The 6,000-nt window shown below is 38.6% G+C and overlaps 5 pseudogenes; all 5 read left to right on the top strand.

The window, feature by feature from the left end:
- Positions 1–1,423: 1,423 nt before the first annotated feature.
- LOC114780663 (uncharacterized) lies at positions 1,424–1,542 on the top strand (annotated as a pseudogene).
- Positions 1,543–1,702: 160 nt separating this feature from the next.
- Positions 1,703–1,821, top strand: LOC114780649 (uncharacterized; annotated as a pseudogene).
- Positions 1,822–2,899: 1,078 nt separating this feature from the next.
- Positions 2,900–3,018, top strand: LOC114780662 (uncharacterized; annotated as a pseudogene).
- A 1,078-nt stretch (positions 3,019–4,096) lies between these two features.
- LOC114780651 (uncharacterized) lies at positions 4,097–4,215 on the top strand (annotated as a pseudogene).
- A 1,072-nt stretch (positions 4,216–5,287) lies between these two features.
- On the top strand, positions 5,288–5,406 carry LOC114780648 (uncharacterized; annotated as a pseudogene).
- Positions 5,407–6,000: the final 594 nt, after the last annotated feature.

Genomic DNA, 6,000 nt, shown 5'->3' with positions numbered 1-6,000 from the left:
AAGGCTTTGGGCCTGGTTAGTACTTGGATGGGAGACTACCTGGGAATACCAGGTGCTGTAAGCTTTAACTATTGAAAAACTTTTAAAATAAAAGTATTTACATGGCTTTGTTAGCTTTTTTGCCTTTTCTCCATCATAATTTGACAGTAAAGAGGGAGTTTTACGCACATTATATGTTTATCAAAGCCCTTTTGGTTTAAAGTTCAAGATTTTCAAGCAGAGTTTGTGTACAGACAAACCAGCTGAAGAATGCCCATGTTTGGTCTGATCTCAGAAGCTAAGAAGGCTTGGGCCTGGTTAGTACTTGGATGGGAGACTACCTGGGAATACCAGGTGCTGTAAGCTTTAACTATTGAAAAAACTTTTAAAATAAAAGTATTTACATGGCTTTGTTAGCTTTTTTGCCTTTTCTCCATCATAATTTGACAGTAAAGCGGGAGTTTTCACTCTTTGATATGTGTTTAGCCCCTTTGGTTTAAAGTTCAAGATTTTCAAGCAGAGTTTGTGTACGGACAAACCAGCTGAAGAATGCCCAATCTTGTCTGATCTCAGAAGCTAAGAAGGCTTGGCCCTGGTTAGTACTTGGATATGAGACTACCTGGGATTACCAGGTGCTGTAAGCTTTAACTATTGAAAAACTTTTAAAATAAAAGTATTTACATGGCTTTGTTAGCTTTTTTGCCTTTTCTCCATAATAATTTGACAGTAAAGCGGGAGTTTTCGCACTTTATAATGTATTCAAAGCCCTTTTGTTTAAAGTCCAAGATTTTCAAGCAGAGTTTGCTTACAGACATGCCAGCTGAAGATTGCCCAATCTTGTCTGATCTCAGAAGCTAAGAAGGCCTGGGCCTGGTTAGTACTTGGATGGGAGACTACGTAGGAATGCCAGTGCAGTAAGCTTTAACTATTGAAAACTTTTAAAATGAAAGTATTACATCACTTTGTTAACTTTTTTTTAAAGTAAGTTAAGGGGTATTTTCTTTCTTTGATATGTTTTCCCGCCTTTTTTTCTTTTCTTTTTTTTTTTTTTTTTTTAACTTCTCTTCAGGTTTCTTTGTCTGTGTGTGCTCTACAACGATCATTCACAGGCTTGGAGCTGAATCGATTAGGTGGGGTTTTCCAGCCCTCGGCCTTCAGGTGCTACGCACCCTGATGTCAGTTTAATATCTGATATGTCATATTAAGCGGATTTTTAGAACAGGGAGTCGGCAATAGGGCCTGCTCCATCCGCTCCATTCATCGACCCAGTATTGCATTGCCTCTAGAAGGTGTGCACTTTATTTGTTGTATTGCAAATAAAAGCTTACCACTCCAACTTTTTGCCTTTTCTCCATCATAATTTGACAGTAAAGCGGGAGTTTTAACTCTTTGATATGTGTTCAAGCCCTTTTGGTTTAAAGTTCAAGATTTTCAAGCAGAGTTTGTGTATGGACAAACCAGCTGAAGAATGCCCAATCTTGTCTGATCTCAGAAGCTAAGAAGGCTTGGGCCTGGTTAGTACTTGGATGGGAGACTACCTGGGAATACCAGGTGCTGTAAGCTTTAACTATTGAAAAACTTTTAAAATGAAAGTATTTACATGGCTTTGTTAGCTTTTTTTGCCTTTTCTGCATCATAATTTGACAGTAAAGCGGGAGTTTTCACTCTTTGATATGTGTTCAAGCCCCTTTGGTTTAAAGTTCAAGATTTTCAAGCAGAGTTTGTGTACGGACAAACCAGCTGAAGAATGCCCAATCTTGTCTGATCTCAGAAGCTAAGAAGGCTTGGGCCTGGTTAGTACTTGGATGGGAGACTACCTGGGAATACCAGGTGCTGTAAGCTTTAACTATTGAAAAACTTTTAAAATGAAAGTATTTACATGGCTTTGTTAGCTTTTTTTGCCTTTTCTCCATCATAATTTGACAGTAAAGCGGGAGTTTTCGCACATTATAATGTTATCAAAGCCCTTTTGGTTTAAAGTTCAAGATTTTCAAGCAGAGTTTGTGTACAGACAAACCAGCTGAAGAATGCCAATGTTGTCTGATCTCAGAAGCTAAGAAGGCTTGGGCCTGGTTAGTACTTGGATGGGAGACTACCTGGGAATACCAGGTGCTGTAAGCTTTAACTATTGAAAAACTTTTAAAATAAAAGTATTTACATGGCTTTGTTAGCTTTTTTGCCTTTTCTCCATCATAATTTGACAGTAAAGCGGGAGTTTTCGCACTTTATAATGTTTTCAAAGCCCTTTTGTTTAAAGTCCAAGATTTTCAAGCAGAGTTTGCTTACAGACATGCCAGCTGAAGATGCCCAATCTTGTCTGATCTCAGAAGCTAAGAAGGCCTGGGCCTGGTTAGTACTTGGATGGGAGACTACGTAGGAATGCCAGGTGCAGTAAGCTTTAACTATTGAAAACTTTTAAAATGAAAGTATTTACATCACTTTGTTAACTTTTTTTTAAAGTAAGTTAAGGGGTATTTTCTTTCTTTGATATGTTTTCCCGCCTTTTTTTCTTTTTTTTTTTTTTTTTTTTTTAACTTCTCTTCAGGTTTCTTTGTCTGTGTGTGCTCTACAACGATCATTCACAGGCTTGGAGCTGAATCGATTAGGTGGGGTTTTCCAGCCCTCGGCCTTCAGGTGCTACGCACCCTGATGTCAGTTTAATATCTGATATGTCATATTAAGCGGATTTTTAGAACAGGGAGTCGGCAATAGGGCCTGCTCCATCCGCTCCATTCATCGACCCAGTATTGCATTGCCTCTAGAAGGTGTGCACTTTATTTGTTGTATTGCAAATAAAAGCTTACCACTCCAACTTTTTGCCTTTTCTCCATCATAATTTGACAGTAAAGCGGGAGTTTTAACTCTTTGATATGTGTTCAAGCCCTTTTGGTTTAAAGTTCAAGATTTTCAAGCAGAGTTTGTGTATGGACAAACCAGCTGAAGAATGCCCAATCTTGTCTGATCTCAGAAGCTAAGAAGGCTTGGGCCTGGTTAGTACTTGGATGGGAGACTACCTGGGAATACCAGGTGCTGTAAGCTTTAACTATTGAAAAACTTTTAAAATAAAGTATTTACATGGCTTTGTTAGCTTTTTTTGCCTTTTCTCCATCATAATTTGACAGTAAAGCGGGAGTTTTCACTCTTTGATATGTGTTTAAGCCCCTTTGGTTTAAAGTTCAAGATTTTCAAGCAGAGTTTGTGTACGGACAAACCAGCTGAAGAATGCCCAATCTTGTCTTATCTCAGAAGCTAAGAAGGCTTGGGCCTGGTTAGTACTTGGATGGGAGACTACCTGGGAATACCAGGTGCTGTAAGCTTTAACTATTGAAAAACTTTTAAAATAAAAGTATTTACATGGCTTTGTTAGCTTTTTTGCCTTTTCTCCATCATAATTTGACAGTAAAGCGGGAGTTTTCGCACTTTATAATGTTTTCAAAGCCCTTTTGTTTAAAGTCCAAGATTTTCAAGCAGAGTTTGCTTACAGACATGCCAGCTGAAGATTGCCCAATCTTGTCTGATCTCAGAAGCTAAGAAGGCCTGGGCCTGGTTAGTACTTGGATGGGAGACTACGTAGGAATGCCAGGTGCAGTAAGCTTTAACTATTGAAAACTTTTAAAATGAAAGTATTTACATCACTTTGTTAACTTTTTTTTAAAGTAAGTTAAGGGGTATTTTCTTTCTTTGATATGTTTTCCCGCCTTTTTTCTTTTCTTTTTTTTTTTTTTTTTTAACTTCTCTTCAGGTTTCTTTGTCTGTGTGTGCTCTACAACGATCATTCACAGGCTTGGAGCTGAATCGATTAGGTGGGGTTTTCCAGCCCTCGGCCTTCAGGTGCTACGCACCCTGATGTCAGTTTAATATCTGATATGTCATATTAAGCGGATTTTTAGAACAGGGAGTCGGCAATAGGGCCTGCTCCATCCGCTCCATTCATCGACCCAGTATTGCATTGCCTCTAGAAGGTGTGCACTTTATTTGTTGTATTGCAAATAAAAGCTTACCACTCCAACTTTTTGCCTTTTCTCCATCATAATTTGACAGTAAAGCGGGAGTTTTAACTCTTTGATATGTGTTCAAGCCCTTTTGGTTTAAAGTTCAAGATTTTCAAGCAGAGTTTGTGTACAGACAAACCAGCTGAAGAATGCCCAATCTTGTCTGATCTCAGAAGCTAAGAAGGCTTGGGCCTGGTTAGTACTTGGATGGGAGACTACCTGGGAATACCAGGTGCTGTAAGCTTTAACTATTGAAAAACTTTTAAAATAAAAGTATTTACATGGCTTTGTTAGCTTTTTTGCCTTTTCTCCATCATAATTTGACAGTAAAGCGGGAGTTTTCACTCTTTGATATGTGTTTAAGCCCCTTTGGTTTAAAGTTCAAGATTTTCAAGCAGAGTTTGTGTACGGACAAACCAGCTGAAGAATGCCCAATCTTGTCTGATCTCAGAAGCTAAGAAGGCTTGGGCCTGGTTAGTACTTGGATGGGAGACTACCTGGGATACCAGGTGCTGTAAGCTTTAACTATTGAAAAACTTTTAAAATAAAAGTATTTACATGGCTTTGTTAGCTTTTTTGCCTTTTCTCCATCATAATTTGACAGTAAAGCGGGAGTTTTCGCACTTTATAATGTTTTCAAAGCCCTTTTGTTTAAAGTCCAAGATTTTCAAGCAGAGTTTGCTTACAGACATGCCAGCTGAAGATTGCCCAATCTTGTCTGATCTCAGAAGCTAAGAAGGCCTGGGCCTGGTTAGTACTTGGATGGGAGACTACGTAGGAATGCCAGGTGCAGTAAGCTTTAACTATTGAAAACTTTTAAAATGAAAGTATTTACATCACTTTGTTAACTTTTTTTTAAGTAAGTTAAGGGGTATTTTCTTTCTTTGATATGTTTTCCCGCCTTTTTTCTTTTCTTTTTTTTTTTTTTAACTTCTCTTCAGGTTTCTTTGTCTGTGTGTGCTCTACAACGATCATTCACAGGCTTGGAGCTGAATCGATTAGGTGGGGTTTTCCAGCCCTCGGCCTTCAGGTGCTACGCACCCTGATGTCAGTTTAATATCTGATATGTCATATTAAGCGGATTTTTAGAACAGGGAGTCGGCAATAGGGCCTGCTCCATCCGCTCCATTCATCGACCCAGTATTGCATTGCCTCTAGAAGGTGTGCACTTTATTTGTTGTATTGCAAATAAAAGCTTACCACTCCAACTTTTTGCCTTTTCTCCATCATAATTTGACAGTAAAGCGGGAGTTTTAACTCTTTGATATGTGTTCAAGCCCTTTTGGTTTAAAGTTCAAGATTTTCAAGCAGAGTTTGTGTACGGACAAACCAGCTGAAGAATGCCCAATCTTGTCTGATCTCAGAAGCTAAGAAGGCTTGGGCCTGGTTAGTACTTGGATGGGAGACTACCTGGGAATACCAGGTGCTGTAAGCTTTAACTATTGAAAAACTTTTAAAATGAAAGTATTTACATGGCTTTGTTAGCTTTTTTGCCTTTTCTGCATCATAATTTGACAGTAAAGCGGGAGTTTTCACTCTTTGATATGTGTTCAAGCCCCTTTGGTTTAAAGTTCAAGATTTTCAAGCAGAGTTTGTGTACAGACAAACCAGCTGAAGAATGCCCAATGTTGTCTGATCTCAGAAGCTAAGAAGGCTTGGGCCTGGTTAGTACTTGGATGGGAGACTACCTGGGAATACCAGGTGCTGTAAGCTTTAACTATTGAAAAACTTTTAAAATAAAAGTATTTACATGGCTTTGTTAGCTTTTTTTGCCTTTTCTCCATCATAATTTGACAGTAAAGCGGGAGTTTTCACTCTTTGATATGTGTTCAAGCCCTTTTGGTTTAAAGTTCAAGATTTTCAAGCAGAGTTTGTGTATGGACAAACCAGCTGAAGAATGCCCAATGTTGTCTGATCTCAGAAGCTAAGAAGGCTTGGGCCTGGTTAGTACTTGGATGGGAGACTACCTGGGAATACCAGGTGCTGTAAGCTTTAACTATTGAAAAACTTTTAAAATAAAGTATTTACA

Source organism: Denticeps clupeoides, unplaced genomic scaffold (genome assembly GCF_900700375.1).
Source record: "Denticeps clupeoides unplaced genomic scaffold, fDenClu1.1, whole genome shotgun sequence".
NCBI lineage: Eukaryota > Metazoa > Chordata > Actinopteri > Clupeiformes > Denticipitidae > Denticeps > Denticeps clupeoides.
The sequence above is the reverse complement of the archived record's forward strand: the minus strand, read 5'-3'. Positions and strand labels throughout refer to the sequence as shown.